Raw genomic sequence first — 26,978 nt, forward strand, 5'->3', positions numbered from 1 at the left:
GCTTTGCTGAACAATAAAATACATGAAATGTATTTTTGCATATCAATCTGAAATTTTTGCTCTGACTACACCTGCTTTCAAGTAATATATAGATTATATAGTATCATTTATCACTTACCAGATAAGTTGTTGATAACTAGTGATGGCAAAGCAAAATGATTACAAAAGCTGTTATGCTAACACTAGAAATTAGCTTTCCATTTGTGCTGGAATTTTCGGTGCCAAGTAGGTATTCTGCCTTTTTGTTTTTCAATTAGTACATGTTAAAATCAAACACTCTATCAAAAAGTAGCAAAACAATGCTTGAAGTTTAAATTTATGTATATGTTAAATGGCCAGGAAACATAACGCTTACTACTGAGATGAAAAAACTATTTTAGTATATTTGATCAGAAGGAATCATAAAAGAAATGCTAAAATTGAACATGCTAGAAATTGAAGAATTATGGAATAACTTAAAAAAAATGTCAGTCAGATGTTGCAAGTGTTTTTCTATCATAATTGGTTCCTCCCAGTTTGGTTTATTGTAGTATAAAACCAACAGCAGCACCATTCTAACCTGGAGGCCTACTGGCTTAAGGGATATGAAGTCTCTCTTTCAGTGGATGGGTTACAGCTGTGCTGCTCTAAAGACATAATTAAGACAAATTAAGAAATTAAGACAGACATCTCTTTTCAAATAGAGGTAACTTTTAAAAATAATATAAACAGGAAAAAGTAGATAAACTTTTGGGTGTGCAATTCTTTCAAGTGTGAAATACAGGCAGTAGACTTCAAAACTAAATACTAGCTGAGTTTCTCAAATTTAATAGGTATCAATGAGATAATAGCAATGAGAGCAAAAATAAAGATAGACGGTAGTTTTGAGCTGAGGAGGACGCACACCTTTTGAAGCTATCTTGTAGATCAGGAGTAAGAAATGAGAGGTGAGAAATAGTTTTGAGAATTTTGAGAAATCCTGTTCTTTACTGAATGTTCATGAACATCCATTTTAGTGTGTAGTCATGTGTATTTTCAGGAGAACACTTAATAAACTGGATGAAGTTTATGTTGGAATATAGAAATAAAAGATGTCTTTGTTGTGAGAAGAGTTTTGCCTGTGGTGAGAGTACTTCTGGTGGAGATGAGAAATTACAATATTCAAATCTGTTGTCAAATATTTAGCTCTCTTTACTCCATTTTGGTTCCTGGTGTCTGAATATGAGGTTCTTGAACTTCACCTGCACAGAATGTAATTTGTAATTTGGTTCCCTGTAAATTATATATCACAGTATATTTTTGCTGTAGAAAAGCCCATTTTAGATTAAGGAGATAGAATGACATGCAGGTGTTTTTCCCAGAGCAAATAGGGTGGGCAGCATCTGAAGGTCAGGGAGTGTTTTTACTGCTCTTGGAGAGTGCTTCAGATGGTTAACAGTTTTATGGAAGTAGCAATGCTGTGCTGTGGATTGGTAGTCTGTAAGTTACTATTTTTGATCCTGATTGTAATGCCCAGGACAATTATGTCAGTTCAGAAGTGTTCTAGAAGCAGTCAGATACTGAGACAATGATTATTAAATTTGCTGTGAACATCAGTGAGGGAATCCAGGTTTCCAGTACAGATGATAAAGATGTCACTTAGGTCTTTTAGGCATAACAGATGCTATGTTCCTACATGTTCCGTGCTGAGATAACATATCTGCCCTTTATTCCAACACTCCCTTAGCCGATGTTCTGTGGTGAGCATTGCTTGCCACACTAGAATGACTTTTTGACAATGTTTCTCATTAACATTCATGTATTCACTTTAAATTAATATATATATTATATATACTTATACACTGACGTTTGGGCAGCAATTGAAGCATACTTGAATATTTTTCCTTGTTTGCTTATCAGCCTGTTCTTCCTACTGATGAAGTCGCTAAGAGCAGGAGTAGTTCTTACATCTCTTATAAATTCAGTATTTGCTCATTATTCCATGATATCCTCTTCTGAGAAACTGTGTTGGTGTCATTTCATTTTTTACAGCAGACTTCATAGAGTATCTTGATGTGGTACAGATATTACAGATATGGGATGCACAGGGAATTTGCAAGATCCCTTATGGGAAATATACAGTGAAAACATGGTAAGATATTAAAACCAGATATACAGTTTGGAGCATACCTCTGAAAGAGGGTGAGATTTTCTCCTGTGGATAGATGTTACAGATTTAGCTGGTTGCCACATTTTGTGGTCAGTCAGTGCCTGACCTGAAGTCACTGGCCTGAACTCCTCTCCTGGCTGAATAAACAAACACAGCATTCTAAGTGTTTCAAGTGCTGAATTACTTTTGTAGACACTCAAGGAGATTAACCTTTATTTTGGGCCCAGCAAATGTCAGCATAGAGCAAACATGAAAAAACACCAAAACAAGCGCTGTCTTTAGGCATTGGAAGTAGAACAGGGTAAAGTGTTGTATTGGGAAAGTAGGGAAGTGGGGTAATGGGATATTTTATGTAGCAATTTCTGGATTGTACTGCATTTTGTAAGTTAATTCTATAAATAAGCACACTTTTGCTATTTCTTACTCTTTTAATATTTCTTTCAGCAGCATTAAAACACTTCAAGCCAAGCAGTTTATGCACATGTTGTGTATTCTGTGGTGTAACACTTCTGAATTTACAGATCACTGGGCCAAGCTAAGCAGTTCTCTCCTGCAGCTGAACAGCAAATGGAAAACACCCTTAATCTCTAATGATGAAAATATTAATATGATGAAACAATAGCTATAGAACCAGCAGACGATGCAGAAGTGTTCTGTAAATCACAGAAGTTAAACAAAAAACTTAGAGGATATTTTATTCTACTGCATATAAGAAAGAAACAATATAGAGCTTAGATAAAATGAAAATCAATTCAAAATTCACCCTAACTTCCTACTCAAAGTCTGTGCTGCATCTTATACATAATTGTAAATACCTCAGGCACCTGCAGTATATTAACACATTCAGGTGGGATTCAGTTTATGATAAATAACATTTAAAAATTCAGTGCTTTAAGTAAACACTGGGAACTCCTCTGTTTCTTCTCCCTTGTGGTCTCTGAAGGCTTTAGAAACATTTATAAACTGGCTCCCTTCCATCCATGTTTGTGATGTACTTATAAATATGTCCCATTTGTAGCAGTGAAAAACAGCATGATAGGCTAACAGAATAAGTGAGTGGTAAAGATGCAAATTGAATATAGCTCTCAGACCTCATTGCAGATGGTCTCATCTCAGACCATCTAGCAGTGTTACATGAAAGAACTGTGGAACATTTCAGGCTTAAGACCCAAGGCAAAAACCATTCCTTATGGAGGAGGGTATTCAGCTCTTAGCATCTCCAGGCCTGGAGGGGTACTGAGAATCATGCAACCCTTTTCTTACCTACATGGAGGTTTCACCCAGTGAAAAGAATGGGGCAGTGCTCAATCCACTGCTGCAAACCTACCACTGTCTTACAGCACACAGTCACATTGGCCTGGGTGATATGGGTACTATAACTGTCATCTCTGGCCGGGTGATGTTATCTCAGAGTTATTACAAACAGGATGGATTTTCTCCAGAGAATGAACCTCATAAAGGCTTACCAGAAGTAATATTCCGTACCATTCAAGAAAAATGAAAGTCTTCATCTTCTTTTCTGATCTTAGAAATACCACAAAAACCTCTGCAGTGCCAGTGTTACTTGTTGGCATGAGTCTGCTGGAGAAGGAAGTAACAGCAATGATCTTTCAAGGTGACAGCCTCACCACTTGTTTGTAGCTCTTGCATCATGTTTAAAGCTCTTCCCAGTCTGCTACTGCTGGGGTGTGTTGCATCATGCCAGCCTGAGCTCTGCGCAGTGGGGCCAGTAATCCCTGGGATACATTCAGCACCTGAGCTCCCTCCAGCACACCCTTCATCCACTCCCTGGATGACTAATGCAGCAGGGGGTATTTAATAGAATGAGAATATAATTTTTGTCCTTTCACTGGTCCTAATCAGAAGTTACTGTAAATATGAGTATGTTTATATCAACAGAACAAAACCTTCTACTCCTCTGGCTAGAGAGCGGGAAGATATCTGAAGAATTAGTCTGATTCTGCATTTATTGCATTCTGTTGCTTCCATATAATGTACGTTCACTTTACAAATAAATTTACATTGATCACATCACCTCTTCACAGCTGTCAGTCCTGTAACACCCTTCTTATTTTGAGTTACATTCTCCATCATTATTAATTCAGTGGTCTGTAATTAAATGATTGGCTGATCAAATTGTTCCCTCCAGAGTACCTGTGTAAATGCATTGAAGACTGATTGATTTAACTGAGGTCAGTCACTCAGTGATAGTCTAGTCTTCAAACTCACTGTTATGAAAGATGAGAAACAGAGAGGAACATATCTCAGGAGGGAAAGACTCTCTGAGCTGGGGGCAGGAAGACTGCATCTTTTAACCTTGGATATTTTTTCTTTTAATTCCCATGAAGCAGAATGATTCTGAAACCAGAGACCCAAGACCACACAGACTGTTGTGTTTTATTACTTTACAGTGTCAAAACTGCAGTTCAGATTTAAAAATACATCATGGTAATTAGCTGGTTTGCATTCTGTCACCATGTGAGAACAAAAGGAAAATTTGAGTGTGAGGGTGTAAAGGTGAGTAAACACAGAAGGGGATACTGTGGGAGTGGTGTTGCATTATTCTTATTTATTTATTTCATTGTATTTGTTTTTGTCAGAGAAGTTGAGTGTCCCTTCTGTTTTCATAAGATCTGCTTCCACATCTCATATGCAAAGATTAAGAGGCTTACACAGATGTAAACTGTTGGGGGGAGATGAAGGTTTTCATGAAGGTTGTTGTTGGGTATGTTTGTTTGTTTCTTTTTTTTAAATATTCATTGGTTATCTGTTTGCAACCAAATGAGTGTTTTCTCAGGTTCCTCAAAAGCATTTAGCTAGCGGTCACTTCCAGAGGTGGCAGCACAGGCTGGATGGATCAGTAGACTCGTATCATGCAACAAACTACGTTTTTTTCATCAATCCCTTTGGACCAAGAGACACAGTGAGGCTACCTATTCCTCTCCGGTAAGGGAAGATTCACCACCCTGTGGTAAAGTGATGTACAGATCTGGTACGTAGGCTGCTAGGTTGACTATCAGATATCAGAGCTGGTGCTTCCAAAACAAGGCAGTTGGCTCCCTCTGCTGATTTGCTACGTGATTATAGCTGTCTTAAGCAACAGGCGCTTTTCCTTTCGGTCCCAGAAGTTCCAGTATCGTTATGCCTTGTGTTTTTGATGTGGTTTCTTTCCCTCTGAAGTAGCTACCAAACTGTATGGTCCCCTCTAGCTTAAAAGCTGTACAGACCTTTACAAAGATTAATATACGTATTTATAGCAGAGAATCAAACTGTAATGTGGCAGCTGAGTATTCTAGGTAAGAACTACATAAAACCATAATTACACCCATCTGTTTCCCTTAAGTATCCTGTAGAAAACAGTTAGTGCTTATATATCTTTTGATAGCTCTCTCTCAATTTGGTACTTTGGGGAAGAGGAAAATGAATTTTCACCTTTATTTTCTTCTAGAAAAAGATAGTGCTTAAATTCAAATATATGTGAGAACAAAGCTGAAAGTGTTTGTTAAATGAGCTTTATTTGTATATTGATAGTGTCAAAACATAGTAGAGTTTTCCAAAATTCTAACACTTATGCACCGAAAACAGAAAGAACAGACACAGTTTTAATGAAGCTGTGGCTATATAAATAGACATTAACAATAAATAAACACACAATATTTCTTAAAAATGCACAGAATTGCATCAAAGCTATTGGATATAAAACCAGCTTTCTAAATAACTGTAAACTGCATTGAGAAGATACACAAATAAGCCTTACTATTATGGCTGTTATGTGATCATTTATCTAGATTCACAACTGGGGTAAATCTGCAAAATGTGGGGCTTCAGTGAAGGACTTTGAAAGGCCATTTTCCAATGTGGCAGGACCGATGCAATGACTCTGACGTGTGTCTATAGCCCAAAAAGGAACTGATGTGAGACACTGTGAAAAAGGAAACTGGACTAAGGGAAATTGTCTACTTGTTTTTGTTTGTTTGTTTTACCACATATTGATAACCATTTTAGGCATGTTAGTGTTAGGATAGATTATATTGCACGTTTTTGAAAAGGGCAGCTTGTAGTAATTTGACAATCTGGGCACAACCAAGTTACTTAAACCTAAGCTCCTAGTGTCTTTTGAAGTGTCCTCATGTGTAGTATCACTTGGAAGTTACTGTGAAGTCTGAGTGAATTTTTTGAACACATTTGAAGGTACCTGAGACTTTCAACAGAAAAATGAAGGTAACATGCTCTGTCTCTCCTACAGATACCTGCATTTGTCTTTCATATACGTATCTTTTGTGTCATGTACCTACATGCACCTTTCTCATTGCACAGTGATGAAAATTGCTGAGCATACACTCCAGCTGTGTGTTGACCATCAGTACTAGGCAGTATGGTCACTTCATCTGGGATCTTTCGGATTTGTGCAGTTTCCTAGAAAGCATCATACTAAACTCACAATTCCACCTGCAGTTGCCACTGGCTGTTGCCCTGTGTGTTCAAGTGAGTGATGTCTACCAGCTGTCACTTGGCAGGCTGCTGCAGGTTACATGGCACCAGTAGATGGAGCTAAAGGATCCCGATCACTAAAGAGACGGTAAAATTGATATAGAAGGTGCAGGCCAAAATTTTGCCTTTTTCATGTGCTGCTAATGTTTGCCCTCTGCTATGCCATTTTTATTTTTCCTCCTGAATTAGCGTGCATGGAGAAATTAATATAAATGGAGCACGTTATAAGATCTGAGAAATCAGGTTGTCTAAAAAAAATTAGATGAGCGTTGCTGTGTGCCTCTGTCCAAATGATGCTTCCTGAATTTCACCCGTTGTCAGTGACACTGCAGCTCTAAATGTCACGTTGTCACTGTTATGGCAATTAGTTAAAGGTACCAGTGCTTTGTAAGCTTGTTAGGCTCTCTGCTGCGAAAGATGTAAAATTCCTGCATATCCGTAAATGGGCTCTTATTAGAAACATGCTACTGTAAGATAAACTGCATCATTTTAAATCTCTTGTAATTGTTTCCTCTGGTGCTGCTAATGATAGGGGAGACTGGTGTTACTTTATCTACTGCATATGTAATGCCATACCTGTCTGAGACAAAAATAACATTCTGCAGGCCCTAAGGAGACAAGCAGATATATTCACACACTGTGAGATAAATATTTAGATAAATAGAAATGATATCTGAAGCTATATCTAAAGCATTCCCATGGACTTTCCTTTAGTACATGCTTAGCTGTGCTTTGAACAGAATCCAGTTAAGTAGCACAGAGGAGTAAGGGCTTTCAAAAATTCCCTTCAGATAAAGACATTTATATGTCTCATGTCAAACATAATTTGACCTCAGGGGTTGCAACCTAGTCCTTAATAGGCATTTCTCACCCTTGAAAAAACAGCTGGCATTTGAAACAATGCCTTCTTTTGAGAACTTTGGCTTACTGTTATGGCATGAAGGTCAAGATTGTGTTGTACTCACTAAGAGGAGCACAGCAGCTTTCACAGTGATTCCTCACTTCTTATGTGGCTCTCCCTTGTATTTAACATTTCAAACTAAAAAGATGAAATGCAGCATGAAAAAGTGTTGTTTTCTGTGTGAGGCTTTGATTTATTTTATCTTTTATCCTTGTTGTCATATTACGGGAATATTGAATGCTTAATCTCATTTTAACTGATGCCTGTATTTGACAGGCATCAGTTGGTCAGACCAACTTGTGTTGGTCTTGAGTTTCCTGGCATGGTACATAGACAATTTCAACTTGAACCTTTCAATGGAAGGAACGCTGACAATTTGGTGTGTCTCTTCTGTACAGGCTACCAAATGAAAAAAAAAAACAAACAAACAATAAATGATGGACCCGTATGAGACTGTGATCAAGCCAGGCCAGCTCAACCCAGACACAATGAAGGCAAATTACAGCACAGGCAGGCTGGGAGCAACCACCAGAAGAGCTGGAAAAGGTTGTATTAAAACCTCTCAGATCTGAATAGAGGGATTACTCCTGGTTATAAAAAGAGTCCACACATTATAAGTGTGCAATTACTTCAGAAGAGCAATTCTGCTCTAATTGACCCAAAAAGGCAGTTAGCCACTCAGGCAGCTGGCTGGGGACAATGGGGCTGAAAAGAAAAGAAAAAAGAAAACAGCCCTGCATAAGATTAGATTACGTTTTTTTATCACCCACATTAAAGAAAAACCTCCTGCCTTTACTCCAGGTGACTGCTGGGTGGCTGTTTGAGTTGTTCTTGACTTGCTTTCCTGGGGGTGGTGCAGCATGCCAGAAATAATGCGATTATTTGGCAACTGTGGATCAGAACATAAATCTACAATGCAGGTATCTTAGACGAGTCAGAGTTGCTCTTGATTCACAATCCACAGGTGTCAAACGGGCAATTTTTCTTCTGTAGCTGATTTTACGTATGACCTCTTCTACTGGAAGTAGACTGTCACAGACATACCTAAGTCTCTCTCACTTTAGGCTCCACTTGTTGTGATGTGTTTTTTCTAAGACTGAAACTGAAATCAGCTGGATAGGATGCCTGAAAGAATGAATATGATGGTTTAAGTAACTGGGGTCTTCCCAAGCTCTTAGGCTTGTCAGATATTGAGGAATTTAAATATATTATCTTAAAAAAATGAATGTATTTAAACTATTTCTTTGTTTGTTTTCTTTTGTCTGGAAGGCCTTGTTTTTGATTAAATAAGCCCTTGAGAAAGGTCTATAAGTATTTGTACTCTTTGTCATAGCTAGCAATTTAAATAGAAAGAGAACTGGAGGTACTGTGCCCAAGTTTTAGAGCAAGGTTGTAACTGGGTATTCCATGTTGAGGCTCACTACATGAAAGGAAAACTTCAGCACCCTGAAGAAAGGATAGCACAAGTGCTCCAATTTTGGTGGGAATGTCCTGAAATTGTACCCAAAGGCTTTCTTCCTAAGTTATTAGAGGAGCCAACTTCACTTGTTTTCAGATTATTGCAGGGCTGTCTGACAAACACATACCCATGTCTTTATGTCTAGGAACTGAGTAATTTTTATTCAGGATAAAAATAATGATTATACACGCATAATAAGGAATGTTTATTACTTTCTGTGGAGTAACTGATTCATATATTATGTTAGTCCTTAAGACCTCATTTACTAAATGGGGGGATATTTGAGGTCTAATATCAAACTTTCAAAGCAGCCTATCTATTTGAATAATATTGATTTCAGAGGCCTATTTAATACAGTGATAGCAACAGTTGTGGAGAACGTTCTCAAGCTTGGCTTTTAATTTTCTCCTCTGACTTTTTACTGAAGTCAGGAGGACTTGATACTTATTTCCGTGGGAAGCGTCAGACTCTTAAAAAAGTACCAAGGAGAAAAAGGCATTTGAGAAGTCCTCCTTGATTCCATTATATTTGATTTATGATTCAGCTACCTTTTAATATTATACATCTGCTTAAGTCCCTTTCTGCCCTAGCTATTTAGCATTCTACTTGCCCTGTCCCTTTATTTTTTCCAGTGTTAGGCTGTGACATTCAAGCTTTCAAACAGTGTACTGCCTGTGCTGAGAGACCCTCACTGAAACCCTTGTGTTACACACTGCTTAGCAATGCAGGAAATTGTTTTATTTCTCCAGAAACCTTATTATACCTTGTTTGTTTGCTTGCGTTGTGAAATGCAAGCAGGGGCACATTCTAACTTGCTGGGTCAACATGGATCCTCATCATGTACTACAACAGGAGAGACTGCTGAGGAAAGCTGCTACCACTCAGCATGAGCTAGGACCCCTCATCATTGTACTTTAGGTAGATTGTAGTAACCTCATATATGTATTTCATAATGTATAACAAACAAAGTAAAAGTGCTTTTAAAAAACAAAATCTTTTGCCTTTGTTTTTTACTGGAAAATCAAAGGCATTTCAATCAGGTACTTCAGACATACATGTATGTATCCACTAAAGTTAATTTATTTATTTATTTATTTATTTATTTCTTCCCGAGGAGTATATTATTGGGAAACTCAGAAAAGGAAATAAATTGTGTTACTGCTTGGATGTAGCTTTTAATACTCTAATTCCCACAGGTGCTGCCTCCTGAGCTGAGAGCCACCTGCAGGCATAGGTGTTGTGCACCCACTGGCTTTATTGGCTCTTCAACAGTTAGTAACTTTTCAGAAACAAGTGTAATTGGTTGAAATGAGATTACGTGTGATGTTCTTAACAACATGTTATCATTTAAGAATAGTTCTTTATATATATTAGAAATACCGATATTTGAGAACATTCTATTTTTCCTAAGATAAGCCTATCTGAGTCAGAATTCATATTATGCCAGCAATTAAGCTATTTGCTACAGGCAGGCCAGGCAGTAACTCTTAGAATTCAACTTCTTCCACAGAATTTCATGAACAGACAAGAATTTATGACTTTAAAATCCTGAGCCTGGATCCACCAGTCAGATGGAGCACATAAGCTACCAAAGACCAACTGGAGATCACAGTGACAGTTACCTGGAACACGAGCTGCCCGCAGCAGGTGAGTGCCTCTTCACAGCAAGCCCATCCGAGATGCAGATGGGATTACTGGCCTGGGATGGCTGGCTCTGAGGTGTGGGGTGGTCGTGGGGGGCCGGGACAGCTCGTTAGTGAGGTGAGGAGGACATGGGTCCCGTGGGCAGTGGGGCAGCCACTGCATCGCTTCTGCCATGCAGGCACTACAGGCCCCACCATTTTGTGCTGCTCTGCCATTTTGTTCCCTGCGCATGGGCAGGCAGCCGAGTGAAGGCTGGGGCAGCCCTGTTGCCTCGCTGAGGGCACTGAAGTTTTTCCTAGCCGAATCTTTCCTTAAATAACTTAAGGGAGAAAGCGTTTTAGTCCTTTGTGCCTAGGGAAGATTTCCTTGCATTGCGCATGCAGATGCTCACCAGTGCATGCATCAGCAAAACCACGCAGGCTGCCAAGTGCACGTGTGAAAATTCATAGCTCTGTGGCTTCCACCTGCTAGTGGGGAAGCACAGGCGTGCACAGACTTCCCTGGTGCTGCTGGAACCACAATCCACGGCTGCTGTGGTCCAGTCGGAGGGAGAGATGTTAGGCTGAAGAAGAGGGAAAAGCATACAAGCCTTTCCCTCTGAGGGAGAAACAGAGGAGCCTTGGTTCTGCTGCTGGCACGCTGGGAGAGGCTGCATGGGGCCATGCTGTGCTTTCCCTCCATGCCTGTGTGGCGAGGCAGCCTCCTTAGAGGGGCTTTGGCCCCTTGGGCTCACAGAGCAAGCACACACAGCTTGTAGCTCCCCTTGTTGTGCAGGAGTTTGTTCATTTTTTCACAACGCTGAGTTTATTTACATGTCAAATCCAATCTGTACGTGTAGCAGAATTTATTTTAAATGAGTTGAATATTACAAAGTTCATTTATTTTAAAATGAGTAAATTTTCACAGTCTAGATTTTTCTGACGTAGCAGCCAGAGACTGGTATTTTTTTCCATATTTAACAGTATGTCTGTTTTCATTACAAACTGAATTTGCCATAAATTACATGGTTTAATTTTGATATTAAAACTATTCTTAGGTTGCGATAATTGTTAACTTCCTCTGTTTGCCCACAGTATTCCAGTTTATCCAGAGATTAGGGAAAAAATCATTTAAGAGTTATTCTACTGAAATAGAGTTTGTTGGTGATACTAAATGCCAGTTTACTAAATCAAGCCATAAATACGTCCTTCAGCTTCACTGCTACTTTTTTTTCCTCTTTCCCAATAGCATGGTCATGTCCTTGTTATATCTCAATACAAACATTCAAATTCTTTGATCATATCTACTTCAAAATTGTTTAGACCCTGATCCTATGACCTATTCTTTACATAGAAGTTGTCTTTTATATTATTCATACAAACACAGAAGTAATGCCTTACAACTAGTTTATTTTGGCATTGGCAGAGGGGTTAGCCATTGGATGTAATTTTTCAGAGCTCTGATACTATTCATAGCAACACAATTTTGTAAAAAACAATAATAACAACAACAACAACCCTACTGAAGAACACATTCATTTCTGTAATGATGTCACACAAAAGACATACAGTGAGCAGGTAAGGTTGTATTTGGCTGTTTTCCAACATTATTACCAGAGACGTGGAGGATATGGGGATTTGTGTTGGTGTGGCAGTGATTCTAAACATCCATCTGCCACCCCTAGCCCCTAGAAGCCATTAATTTATTTCATGTTGGGTCAGATGTAGAAGTTGCAGAGGGTGTTCAACACATTTGGTGGTTTGAAAAGAACTAGGTAAAATGAAGTATAATTATTAGATGTAGATAGAATTAGAGTAAAAAGCTTTTAACTGCTTTCCAGGAGGACTCACAAGCTCAGACTTGCCTGATCTATTTCTACCCAAGTCTCTTCACAGTCTTTTTCTGATTCATTTGGGAAGCTTCCTTATCGGTGCATTGCTCAGTACGGGGTATGCCATCTGCATATTATTGTAAATTAGAAGATTCATCCATCTACTATCTTAGATGAGTAAGGCTTTCCTGCAGGAATTTGTTAAATTGTATAAATTTAATTCTCATATCCCTTCTGGAATATTGAACAAAACTCATTTTATGACTGCAGGGTTTTAAAGCAGAAGGGGCAGTAAACTAATATAATTAATCATTGTGTCATTGCTACAGAATAATGGACTAATTCTCATCCTAATTTCCAGTTACTTATCATTTCAAATCTCACAGGGAAAGCAACACAGTATAGAAGCAACAAGGAACAGCCAATTAAATAAAGTGTTTTGTTTCATCATCTTAAGCAGGTGCTGCAGAACTAGGGAAGCTCTGTTTGTGATTTATTAGTTACATTTATTCTTTGAGTTTTCAAATGCAGTTAAGTATTTCATTGTACCGTTTTGCATGGAAAAAATAATGTATTTCTCCATATTGATATGTATTTTATGTATTGAATTTGCCTTTAAAAAAAATATGTATACAGAATAATTGGCTTGAGCTAAAACGAACAAAACAAACCATCTAAAGTTCTTTTCAGCTGACAGAACTTTTCTTTTTAAAGTCAGCTGTGAAGAAATCAAAAACTCCTTCAATTACAGTTCAGTTTTAATGCAACAAACCATCCTAACTCAGGCCACTTAAATTAAATACTTATGTTTTACTTGCAAGACTTCTTTGCATCTTTACTTCTCCACAGATTTCAACTTTGCCAATAGAGGTTGGTGACTGTGTTCTTACATACATTTTACACCTAACTAGTACCCATCTCTCATTTTGGAGCAAAACTGTAGGCTCTCCTAATTCTGGGTGGTTGGCTTTGCAAGTTCAAGTTTAGATTGGAACAGTAAAGATGACCAACTTATCTTTCCTACTGGGATTGAATTCTGGATACTTGCAGAGAGATTCAGCCTTCTTCTGCTAGAATTAAGGGGAGAATATTAAGAGGATAAAAGAGAGTGAAAGGAATGAAGCAGTAGGCAAATTTGTTTAGAGATAGCTAAGGAAGAAGCTGAAAAAAAAATAACTGGAAAGACTGGAACCTGTGGGGCTATAGCTGAGTGCAGAACGAGATAAAGTAAAGGCAGGGTGAGAGTGCAGCAGGGTGCTCGATGGGAACAGAGGGGTGTTGTTGGACACACCAGATCAGGCTCCATGGGATAGGGACAGTGTGACGAGGGGAGGGCTAGTGGTATCTTGACAGGACGGAGCTCCTCTTGCTGCCTTAGAGAGTTCTGTGTCATTTCTAGCTGCAAGTTGGAAATCATTTAACAGCTGAGCTTTCAACTAAAAATTCTCATTAAGGTGAGGACCAGTAACGATCTGAAAGGTTAGAAGAAAACCAGTAAACCGGCTGGCATTTTTCCCCACTGGTTTTCTTCGAAGTGTGGTTAATGGAGCTGAACCTAGAGGAGGTACTGACTTGAATGATTATTCTTTTTCTTGAACAAGCGTTCAGTATGAGTTGTTACTTCAAAGTTTTGTTAAACTGTAGCAACTTCAGACACTTCTGAACCCAAATTAGAACCTAAGAGGATAATTAGCATGTTTGACTGTATTGAAATGTTATAGTTTTAGTATCAGTTTTGGGCAGTACTGCTGTCTGCATTCTCCAGGTCAATCCCACTGCACATTTATCCTGCCCAGAGTCTTTCCAGCCTCCTGTTTTGAATCAGGCAGTGCTACAGGTTGTAGAGGACCTTTCAGCGGTATGCTGGAGAAAATCAGCAGGGTTTAGACTGCTTGAGTGGCATTGATCAAAGTTGTCTTTTTTGGGGATTTCTCAGGTAGTGCTTATGTCCTTGTGAGGAACTTCCTAAAAGGTACAGAGGAATGACCTGCTTGTCTGTCAGAGGCAAGGGAGAAAGTTTCTGCATGGTCTGTTATGCTGGTAAGGCAGCTGTCCTCTGTCCCTCACTGTCAGAGGAGCACTGCTGTGACAAGCCATTCAGGAAAAAAACAACAACAACAAAAAAACAACAAAGTAATGGGGATTGTGCAGGTTTTCATCTGGAACCGGCTTCGGGCATTTGAAATGTTTTAGTGAAAATGCTGGGAAATTCATATAGAAATTACCATGCAACAGTCAGTTCGTGCCAGTTATGTTGTTAGTAAAATGAAATGCTGTACAAGCAAGCTTTTTGAGTTTGATTTTTATTTCACTCTGTCTGGAGAACATGGTGTCAAGTGCCCATTTTTTGTTTTAAGAATAGCCTTGAAGACTTGATTGCTCTTTGATCCTAATGTTGTGTTGAAGGTAGTTCAAAGTTATAAGGAGTTATGTATGCTGTATCTTAATGAAATGCTTGTCTGAAATTGTACTGATAGCCTGCTGTGAAAAAATCAATTTGCCATCAGCAAACTGAATGTACTTGATGCTCAATTTAGTTCACCCAAGTATTTCATGTTCTTTCCCTATAGTAAAACAAAAGGGTCCTGAGAATTAATTACAGCACTAGCATCTGCTCATGGCAGCTTTGCTGATAGACTTTGTAGAATAAGATAGTTAAGGAGTGAGTGAGATGGAGTGTAAAGTTTTTACCAGCACCATTCCTTATGCAGATATCTTTTAAATGACAGGCCTCTTTTGTGATTCCTGTACGTGTTTTTTACTTCTTGCACTAGATTACTCAGTCATGTATAAAACCAGAAAATACCAATCACTTCAAAATAATTGGTTATGCTTTTTTTTTTTTTTTTTTTTTTTTTTTTTTTTTTGTGGTGCTTATTTCTATAACTATTTTTGGCTGCACGTTAGAGTGTTGGTTATCCAAATACTGCTAACATTTCTTCTTAAAAATAAATGCCAATATTTTTTTTTTTTTTTTTTTTTGGGGGGGGGAGGGGGGGAGAGGGTCAACAGACGAATGAGAAGTTTGCTGAAATGACAGGTTTGTGAGATTCCTGATGTTGAATCTTGTATTAGAGTAATTCCAGCCTGCTGTGCCAAGTACACCGTGGAACAACCTTGAGTGCTGGACAGGCATATTTTTGTGTTGTGCAAAATCTCCTCTGACAGTTTTGTCTTTCTTAGCAATAGAAATGTTACTTTGCTAACATGCCACTCTAAACTGAGGTTTTATTGGCATCAAACGTAGATGCAAGATGCAGCAAAAGCCCACAAAATATTGGTAATTTTGTCTTTGATATTCTGTAATTTCACATCTTAATGCGTATTCAGGTAAATAATTCTCTACTCGAAGTAGAAGTAGAAATTGTGTCCTGTTTTTGCTGAAAGATCACAACGTATAAATTACCTTTCTTGGGATGCCTGAGAAAGCATAATCTCCCAAACCCAAGAGATACTTGTTATTCTTAAATTCTCTATGATTTCTGTCATGTTGGATTTGAAAGGCGTTCATCCATATCACTAGTTTGGAAGGGATCTTCTTAGATTTCTGTGAGAGTGTGCCTCAAATTTGGCCTTGACATGAATGATCGCGATACCAGTCATGGTAATAGGCTTATTTTTTGCTTGCACTGGAAAACAATTTCAGTTCATATAACAAAAAAGATTGATGAAGAGAGAGCAGGTCCATTGTCTTCAATAACTTGTTACTTGAAAAAGGAAAATGATGACCGTGACTACTGAGAATTCCTGATGTTTTTAGTATTTGTTTCATATTTTCTGACAAGCTATAAGCACAAATGGAAAAATGGCAGATGGCATTCACCTGTATGAATGTGTAATATATACTTGATGACTTCAGAAAATTGGCTGGTGGTCCATTATTTGCTTGTACATGTTGAATGATAAGTCATTATCCAAAGACATACAATCCAAACTCTCATTAGATAAAGCTTTTTCTTCTTGAAGACACTTGAATATTCTTTATTATACCATTTGTTAATTTTATGCTTTTCTCTATATATACAACATTATCTTCAATGCTTCAGCTTTTATATTGAATGCAATTCTTAATTTTATGTCCATTAGGTTGCCATATTCCAATACTTTTAACTATTAAACTTTAAAAATAATAATAAAAATAATACATCTGACTAGTGCCAGCCAGTCCTTCAACAGTGATAGTTAATACTGAAGTGAAAAGGAAAATATCTAAATTATTTATTTCATAAATTAATACTCTTATAAAATTGTAGTAGCATAGTGTGACACTTAATGTCCACAGCTGTATACCTTATTTTATCAACTAAAATTTTAACTAAATGAAGATTGAAAGAAAGGGTCTTCATTTCATCTTGGTCACTTGAGAAGTATTTCTGTTTTCTGTGCGTGCTTTACTAGAACATCACGTGGCATAGAATCTATAACTATGCATTTATGACACTTTTTGAAGGAATGTGTTCATTGATACTCTTCCAGAGCAAACACATCCTCTAAATAATACCTATTTTGGTAAATACTTTGAATGATTCTTGAGTATGTCTAGAGAAACACTTGAAAAGAAAAGATGGTCTAAGTGAAACAAAAGCACTACTAAACTATCAGTAGCCCTGGCAGTAAAGGAGCAGTATATCTGTATCTCATAACTGGGCTGCACAACCCCATCCTTTTCTGTTTGTCAAAAACACACTGCAATTGTGTAAACAAGGAGGGAATAAACTGGCTTAAAACCTTTTCCTAAAAACTGGATTAATCATGTTCTTCAACCTCAAATCTGAGAGTGTTTGCTCATCGTATGGGGTAGTATTAGTGAAATTAGTAGATTATTGAAATCATTGTGCTCTCCCCATTACCCCCCAGTTTGAACATATTTAATTGGTGAATATCATAAATACACAGTATGATGGAACAAAGGTATTTTTGTTATTTAAGCTTCTTAAGCATTTAACATGTATGGACTGTTGTATGTTGTTAGTCAAAATAGTCAATCTATTTTGAACAGAAAATTCTGTTGTCCTTCAGAAAACAGTTTCTTATATATTATTGTTTTATGAAAATAGCTTAATATTATGAAATGTTTACTACCTTACTTTTTCTTACAGAAGTAGTTTCTATCTATATTGTGTACGTGTGGAAAGAGTAGGCTGAACATGGAAAAAGTTTTTATAGTCTGTTATTAATTTTATTTTATCATCATTTTGGATCTACTGAGGAAAAAAAAAACATAATTAGGAAAAAAGTCTCGTATTTCTGTGTAAAAAATATTAAAATTGCTGGTAGGAATGTGATTCCTTTAGATATGGTGATAGTAGATAGGGACTCAGGTGAATTGAAAAGTAGTGGGTTTTATGGTTCTTGAATATAAGTCACAGCAGGATATGTGATTTATATGTTGTTTAACAGTATTGAGAGGAGGGGAAATAGATGCACCATGTTTTTATTATTCTGAATTTTTATGGCACATGATAATTGTTACCTTGAAAATGGTCAGGATATGTTTTGCATAAGCTGTAGACACTAGAAACTACTTTTTTGTGCGTGTTAGGTTCAGTCTAGGAGGCGTGTAAAAATCTTGTGGTTTTCATTCCTTGTATTTATGTGGGAAGGAATTGCCAGAAAGAAGTACTTATTGGAGTACTTCAACAGAAAAGAAATGGAAACTTCTGTGCTTTGAATTTCATAACAAAGGAAATCAATTTAGTATGTCTTTCTTTGGTGTGGGAAAGTCATTCCTGATAGTTTTATATTTTGTACATTTGGGGAGAAAAACTGTAAGTTTTGTACTCATTTACTTAATTTCTCTAAATGTTGAAATGTTTTCATCTGGAGAAGCAGCATATGATCAGCAATAGCTAAACTGCTGCTCTTATGCATTAATACTCTGAAGAATATCGAGGAGCTCCAAGAGCAATAGGATCCCCATCACCAACAAGAAGAGACACCTGCTCCCAGAAGCTCTCAACGAAATACCAAAAGGGTATACATAAAGGGTATTGAAACAGCGTATAGCTGTGATTACTGTAATTTGGTTATATATAGTTTTAAATATGAAAAATGAAGGAAGTAGAAGCCTTGACAGAGAATAGTAGGAAGGGAAATTTTATTTAATAATAATTTGTTGTTGCAGGAGTGCTGGATATGCTTCCCTTTTCCTGTGGTCCATTATAGTTGATAGTGTTGCTTAATTTAGTTAATTTCTGCATCAGAAGCTCTATTTATTATGGGATTTGGGAAACACTGTCTGACTTATAGGGTATATTTTAGCACATGGATCAGATTGTCTTGTGGACATTTTTCAAAATAAGCATCCTTTGTATGGTTGCATGCCACTGCATGAAACTGAACTTTATGTTTGATCAGATAGTCCTAGGTATAAGCTCCAGCGAAGAGGTGATGGAACTATTATCTTTCCTCATGTTTAATGTCAATAATATTTTGCTAGAAATACCTCCTATTTAACATATGTTTAACATGTATTAAGGATGTTCCCATAGTTTATTTTTGAAACCACCTAATTGTCCTGACTGGTTCCTTATTATATATATTTTTGTTTATCTCAGTGGCAAAAAGTGTTTTCTTTCACCTTTCAGTGGATATCATTACTCATCTTTCCAAAGTCTACAAGAGCTAGATTTCACATTGCAAGTCTCAGCTTCCTTCATAGTAGTAAAAAGTTTTCAAGTGCATCTTCAGAATACTTTGGGGATGTAACTCACGTGCATAGTAAAAATAACATAAAATAAAAATCGATAGAGGTCCTTTTTTTGAAAGAAATGGCTGGACACAGTAGGGCAATTGCATACATAATAATAAAACCAAACAAAAACCAAACCACCTTCTTTCTTCTCTGTTCTCGTGCTAGTCCAGCTTATAAGTTTGGCAGGTGTTAATTTTTTCTGGATAAATATTCATCAGACTTAGACTGAGGTCACAGGGCTGCTGGTGTTTCTTTAATCCTTCTGTACAGAAAGACCAACCAAATGGATTTCAGTTTGTTGTTGTTTGCTGCTTTTCTGCTGCCAAAGGTAGGAAATTAATGTAGAACAAACCTTAATAAACCAGGGGCTTGTAGTTTATTGGAGGCTCTTTGAGTGCCACAGGTCAGTGGCTAAGAAATTTATTTATGTAAGAGCGTGCATTTTCCCTTCCATCCTTTCTCTCAATTATTCTTTGTTTTAACTGAGAAAACAATTTCGTATTCATTATATAGGAGTCTGTGAAATTTCTGAAATGTTTTCTGTCATTATCAGAAAACTTTTAGGGGTCTTCAGGTTGAAGAAGTTTGGAACTAGTGCATTAAATTTAAAGGTTGGTAGGCAGTCTTTAAAAACAAATATAGAAAGGTGTGTTGGCTGGGCAAAGTAAAGTAACTGTAAGAATTAATTTTTACTCTTGACATTTCTATTCAGTAAATACAATTTTACAACAGTGCATATAATTCATATTCCTCTGTTTGTATTCTTAAATCCTGATAGGTTTCTAGTTTTATGACTGTTCGAATTGCATGTCGATGACAGTATAAAAATGAATGACATTTAATTTAGTACCACTGAGTTTTTATTTTCAAGAAGGATCTAAGTAAAATGCAAGAGTGTGATATATTATACTCTGGAAGATCCTCAGAGTGGTTTTCTGTAGACTTTTCCCCCCTCCAGAGAGCCAATCTTGGGAATTACGGTTGATATTTTGAACTTTTTTTGCATAAAGTAGTTAGCATGTGTTTGTGTGCACACAGCAGTGGGTGTTCCTTTTAAATTTCTTTTTATTTAATGTAAAAGAAAAATTGGTATCTTCCCAGGCAAGGTAACAAGGTATAGAATTAAGGCATGCGTTTATAAAGTAAAATTGAAACAAGACAGCAGAGCTGACATTAGTTCGTGAGAGAAAGGCATGTTTGGGTGCTCATCTTTTTCCTCTTTATTATAATGACTTCATTTGTGACTTTGCTTTAGAACGTGTCTTATTGTCATCTAAGAAATCCTTGTGTAATTTACGATTAATTTTTAATTAGTGCTGCCTGCTTTCTGTGCATTATTTACAGACACAGTAAGATCTATAATTATTGAGGTAAAGAAAAAAAGTGGTAAAATTTATATAACTTTTAAAATTCAAATCTTTAGGGCATAAGTATTGGATGACAATGGTTTTGATAAGCATGAGACAGGTACAAGGCTGGCTTTGCAGGTTAAGGTAGCCATATACATGTTCAGAGATCTCATTTTGTTAAAATGTTGGTACTGAGAATACTGAGCATTAGCACATAGAATACCAAGTGATTTTCCGCAATCATGTCTAAAGCAATTTGTCTTTTATATTTAGTAGATAAGTGGAGTTGGAAGAATGTGGAACTAGATACTATGACTTGTAAACTGATTTGTATCTAAAAGGTAAAATCAGTAAATGCTTGATTTTACGGGGGAAATATTGATGATCTAAGAATATGAATTCTGACATGCCTTTGTACAGTGGCCTCCAGTTTTCATCTGAGTATTTTTTATAAGAGATAGGCCAGTCCCATCTAGGCTATTAAAGAAAATGTAGAATAAAAATGCCACCTTGTGGGTGAAATAAATGATGCAGTAGGCACAGTTCAAAAGAACTAGTTTGCCAGATAGATAATGTGCATTTGTAACTTGTTGCTAGAATTTTAGCTTATGTCTTCTTACACATTTACAATTATTTGGGGGGTTTATGTTCTGCAGTTTTTCATGAAGTATCTAAGCAACTGCAGTTAGGCCATTTGGTCTTAAATGTTAAATGACGGCTAAAAATCTTAAAATGTATTTTCATTCACGGTACTAATCACCACATAATTTTGGCATCAGGTTCAATGTATTGTTCTTAAAGTGCTGAAGCACAATTTTAATTCAGATGTCCTAAGCTGAATGGGCAACCAAAATTCATGGTTTTGTAGCTATTCTTTGCATGAAGACAGAATGATGATGCATTTGGCTTTCTGTGCTGGAATTCTTCTCATTACATATCCAGATTAGTGTGTTACGTGTATTTACCTGTCCTAGCTGCACATCATGGATTTCTTACAGTAGTCAGAGGAAAACCAGGGGTCTACAGACAATGGTGCTAGGGTTTTTAATCATCCCTGTCCACCAAAGAATGGGGACATCATGGTATGCAGGAGAGAGTGCTTATCCCTCAGCTTGGCCCCTGGCTCTGTGGCCTTAGTAATCTAAGTAGTAAATGTGTTTTTATTGTCATAGCTGTTTTTCTTGTGGTTTTCTGCTGCCCAAATTTCAGAGAGAAAGATATCCAGTAATATGATATACAATTCTTTTTGACTTAGTCAATGGAGAGTGAAATAAATAAAGTACTCTACATTTCCACTGGACCATAGAGTAATAGACTTGTGCCAAATAGATAATAGGGCCCTAGCTTGATGTGTTTATAATCTCAGTGCACAAAGGAAAAAAGTTCTGCATGAACACAGCACGTGATTAAGAGGGGTCTTGTGACTGCAATCCTGTTACTCCATGGAGTAGGCTAGATGTTTCCTGGAAAGAGACAGTAGTGTTTTGATTCTGGTCTTCATCTTAGAGTATTCAAAGGAGGTCTTACTGGTAGCATTCTTTCAAAACTGAGTTTAACATATTTTATTTTTTTAGATTCTTCATAGATTTTTTTTTTTTTTCTTAGAGATTTTGTGCCTAAGACTGTATTCCATTTAAAATATATCGTGTACACCGCTGTCTATTGGAAACCAGGTTGCTAAGCTTGAAGAGCCTGTAAAGCAAAGGTCAAAAAATCAGGAAAAAAAAACTATACACATACAAAAGTGCCATTGTTAGAAGCTACTTTCATCTGTCTCAGCTTCATGTAAAACAAATGTAGTACTTGGGTCTTTCTGCTGCTTTGCAGTATCTATGAGCAAAATCATGTGCCTTTGGCTATGGAGTCTTTCTTGCTGATTGGTCTGTACATGTAGGTTCCAGGAGAACTGATAACAAAACCTGTATAAATATCTAAGCAGGTTTCTTTTCCATGGCTAACTTTATGTCAAATTAGGCGAAGGCTAATTTTTGTTTGCTTCCTTTAGTATGGACATCTGGAGTAATGCAGATGGGAGTTCTGCTCTGCAGTTGAGCAATTCATAGCTTGCAATTGCTTTCACCATGGCCAGCCTCTCAGGTTATTTTATAGAGGACTGGTTTTGCTGCTAGGCAAGTGGTGGGAATAGAGCTCCTTTATTTCAGAGATGGAGAGGTAGCAGAATTCCCACCCGTTGCCACCGTGGGCTGCCGGGCAGGCTGTGGGGTCGGTATAGTGCCAGCTCTTCCCTGCGTGCCCTGAAATGCCGAGCGGGGATGAGGCTGCCTGACCTGCTTGGCTCTGGTCTCCCCTTAGGGCTGAACAGTAGTGTCATGGGTTTCTTGGCTGATGGTGACCATAAAAGGTCAGATGTTTAAACAACTCTACTGCAGCATGTTAAAAAAAAGTCCTAGTCTGAACATGTTTTAGTCTGTTCTGTTATACTTTCACTGGTTTGTGTACCATTGGGAAATAATCGCTCTAGGATCAGCCAAGGGCATAGGTAAATACTCTTGTAATAACCATTCAGATGCAGTTTTTTTGGGTATGGTTCTGCACATCTTTTAAGCATGCCATGCTCTTTGATGTATAACCCCTTAACTTATTATTACTGGGGTGTTTATGTGTATTTAAACAGTAATGTAGTGCAAGTAAATACTGTCTTATTTACTGGTTCAAAAAGATTTTACTGAGCTGTTTCTGAAGTCCTATGAGAGTGCCTTTGTTATGAAAGATTTGTCTTCTCTATTGACAGCTTAGTGTTCTGATCTTAATACTTCTTTGCCCACTATTCACAAATTACAGGGTATACAAAACATACTCTGAAACTCATTTAAACCTTTAAAACTTATTATGTCTAGGAGAGACAGATTTAAGATTACTGAGGTTTCTGGTTGAAGTACTTCAAGCAGAAATCCATACTCCATTAGGTTTTCTAACACGATGTGACCTTAATTTTCAAGGTACTTTGCACTTTAAATTAAAGATAGTATTTTAATAGTATTTAAGTCTCCCAAAGAATCTTGTAATATGTTAGGCTTAAGTTGTGAAATATTTGAACAAAAATATAAGTAATTTAGATATTTTTAATATATAGCAACATAAGGATATGTATCAAATAATAAGTTGAAATAGGTGATAAAAATTGTTTGGTGTATGTTCTAGTAAGGTTGTGTGTGTGCATACAGTCGGCCATATTTCTTGAATGAAAGTCTTTCTTTGCATTTGTTTATTTTAGGCAAAGTAGTTTCCAGTGCTTTGAACTTAGGGATTTGTCTCTTACATTGCAGTGTACGTCAAATGAAAGTCTACCTAGACAAGAACCGTGAGGTTGTGATCCCATCTGAGGAGATTTCAAGTTACAGAGCTGTGTTGACTTGCTGTAGAAAAAGCTGAAGAATTGTTTTAAAAATAATTATAGGTGAAGATAGGTGAGAAACTTTTGTTTTCTTGCTAATAAATGTTAAAAGGAATCTAACGTTATCAACAGGTAGTGTTGTGCCCAGCTCCATTGGATGTTAGAACTGGACCTAAGAAACTGCAGCAATGGTTTGTGGAAGCTTCTGATTTCCCTCCCTCTGATGTAATCCTTGAACAGTCAAATAGTTATGCAGTACGACAGATGTAAAGCACATCTTTTTTAAGAATCTTAAAAAAATAATAAAAAAAAGTGAGAACAACATGTAATTGAAATGTAACAGCACTTACACTGGATGTGCAATTATATATATTTAGATGCATATTTGTACAATTTGTAAGTGTGTATCTGATGGATACCCGGGGAGTTTTTTGTCTAAAAATCATGTTTTATTCATATATACCAGAAGTGTCAATTGCTAGGTTTTCTGTAACTGTCTGCAACACTGATTGTTACTGTATACTGTAACAACTTAACATAGATTGCCTTATTTAAAGACTTCCATTACTTTGCCGGTAGAAACAAAATATTATTTAATGGCATGTCCTTTTTGCATGCTTGTGTGCTGATAACTGCCTAGCAGATTATATGAGTGTTACAATGTCAAGCAGAATTGCTTGAGATGTGTGTATTAATACTGAGGCATTTTTCAGTCACAGCTTCAGGTTGGGTATTCTAGTTACTGAGTACAGGAAGGAATTTTAAACACAACTCAGCAGGCAACGATTAATTAAATTTTGCTTGTCTGAACTGTTATATTCTTGTTCTGTTATATTCTTGTTCTTAGCTGCCAAACATTGAGATTTCCCCATGTATTTCATTAGTTGTTTCCCAGTCCCTTGGGCTTATCCGTATATCTGATATACTTCTCTGAGTTTTTCAAATGTATTGATAGTGGCTACTTAATTTGGTCTTACTGGCTGATGCAGTTTTGGTCGAGTCAGAATAAATTCCTTTAGCTGACAAGACTTTCAATTCTGATTTTCAAGCATCGCAGGCTGCCTTGGCACTTGGCGAGTGTGCATAATCACCTTGTATTCCTGCAGAACGTGGAGGGGAACAATGTGAGTGCAGAATGGCAGCTAGGTATCTTGAATAAGAGCTATGAAAAATTAAGTCTCTGTGAAAAAATAAGTCCCTTTTTTGTTTATGCTTCTGGACTCCATTTTGTTAAAAGCTACTAACTTGACCTCTGCTTTGCTGAATTTTACAAACCAGTAGCTGTGAGTAATAAAGTGTATATTCACAGATATTATTTTCAGCTAGAAGGCTGCAAAGTTTGGTATCTACTAACTCAGAATAATTATGCAAGCATCCTGGTACTCTGAAATGCAAAGAGAAGGGGTTTAAGAAGATGTCAGATAGAAAATTGCAGTCAAAGTATGAAAAGATTAAAAATACAAACCAAATTCAGGCGTTGGTTGTATTAAGGAAAACAAAGCTGTAGTAATGGTTGAGTTCAAAGGAAGTGAAGGGCAAAGGCAGAAATGGCTTTGCATCCTGACAGTTTGAACTAGTAATTTTGTTGTAGTCAGCTAACAAAGTGAATATTAAAACAGCCTCTAATGTTTGGTTCATATGTGAGTGAATTGGTCGTTATCTCTGTGTGGGTGATAGAGACCTGAAAGGTCTTTTTGGGATATCTGAAAGTACCATGTTCATACCTTAACACATCAGTTTATGTCCAGAAGTTTTTGAAGTCGGGATTATTGCAGTCCAATTAGTCTTTACTGAGACAAGCTTCCCTCTGAATTTAGAAGGACAAATGTGTTTTCACAGCGTATTGTCACTGGGAACTATGTAAAATCACAGCCACTTCTTCTGCAGTTTGCAGAATCACGTTATCATAGAATGGTTTGGATTGGAAGGGACCTTAAAGCCCACCCAGTGCCAATCCCCTGCCTTGGGCAGGGACACCTCCCACCAGCCCAGGCTTCCCAAAGCCCCATCCAGCCTGGCCTTGAACACCTCCAGGGATGGGGCATCCACAGCTTCTCTGGGCAGCCTGTGCCAGTGCCTCACCACCCTCTGAGTGAAGAACTTCTTCCTAATGTCTGATCTAAATCTCCCCTATTTTAGTTTAAAGCCATTACTCCTTGTCCTATTACTACGCTACACTTTACAGTGTTACCTCAACTGTAGTGACAGTACAGACAGAGCTACAACCTTTGGTGGTGTGGCATGATAGCGTTGTTTGTCAGTTTTAAGCAAAATCACAGTTCCATGTTCTTCACATTCCAGCCACAGATAAAAACAATCCTCGCGGTAAATACAAGGCACAATGCTAGTTTCTGACTAGCATTTTACAAGAAAAGAACCAAACTTAGTTTTTAACTCAGAAAAAATGATACAGTCTTGTTCTTTTAATTGAAAGAAAGGAACCTTTGCCTGTGAAAATTAAATCCTCCACAGTTCACAGTTGCTCTTCAAACTTGTCAACCTGATAGTGAAATCGTGTAATCTGGCAAATAGCATGCCTGAAGCTTATTGTGTTTTTTGGGGCAGTGATATCAGCAGACGATGTGCTCTGTTGATTTTAATCACATTGAGTTTGATTCTGATCCCACTGACCTGGGTGTAAACACAAAGTAACATCACTGACTTCACTGGATTTGCCATCAGTGCATAAATGAAATCAGAATTTATTTCACTGCACTTACGGTTCCCCTACAGGATCTTCAGAAGTCACCAAAGAAAGAAAGGTATGGATGACTTTTTTGATCTCTTCGTGACAGCTTGCTTATTCAGATGGCACTGGTCTCTGACCAGTTGTTAACATTGTCATGTACCTCTTTGCGTGCTCACACTGAAGACTCAAGGTCGTTGCGCTAAGTGCACGTGGTAGTTGACTTGTCATTGTCTTACAGTCAGTTTGAGCTGCTGCAGCTTGTCACTAGAATCTCTCTTTATTCATGAGCTTTTGTGCTGACCTTACAGTCAATATGAAACTGGTAATACATTGTGGTGTATCTGGATGGATGGAGTGATTGGACGTGTTCTAGAGTACTTCCTGGTAAGCAGCCCTAACAAACTTCTGAAATGTAGGATTAAATCCTGCAGGTTTTTTTCCCATCTCTGATGTTGTCA

The 26,978-nt window shown here is 37.4% G+C and overlaps 1 long non-coding RNA gene across 1 annotated transcript; it reads left to right on the forward strand.

Moving 5' to 3' along the window:
* Nucleotides 1-591: 591 nt before the first annotated feature.
* On the forward strand, nt 592-23,898 carry LOC311437854. The gene is made up of 3 exons (XR_014693756.1): nt 592-926; nt 10,490-10,626; nt 23,764-23,898. It is a non-coding gene; the product is annotated as an uncharacterized lncRNA (long non-coding RNA).
* Nucleotides 23,899-26,978: the final 3,080 nt, after the last annotated feature.

This window comes from Aythya ferina (assembly GCF_964211825.1).
Source record: "Aythya ferina genome assembly, chromosome: 5".
Lineage (NCBI taxonomy): Eukaryota > Metazoa > Chordata > Aves > Anseriformes > Anatidae > Aythya > Aythya ferina.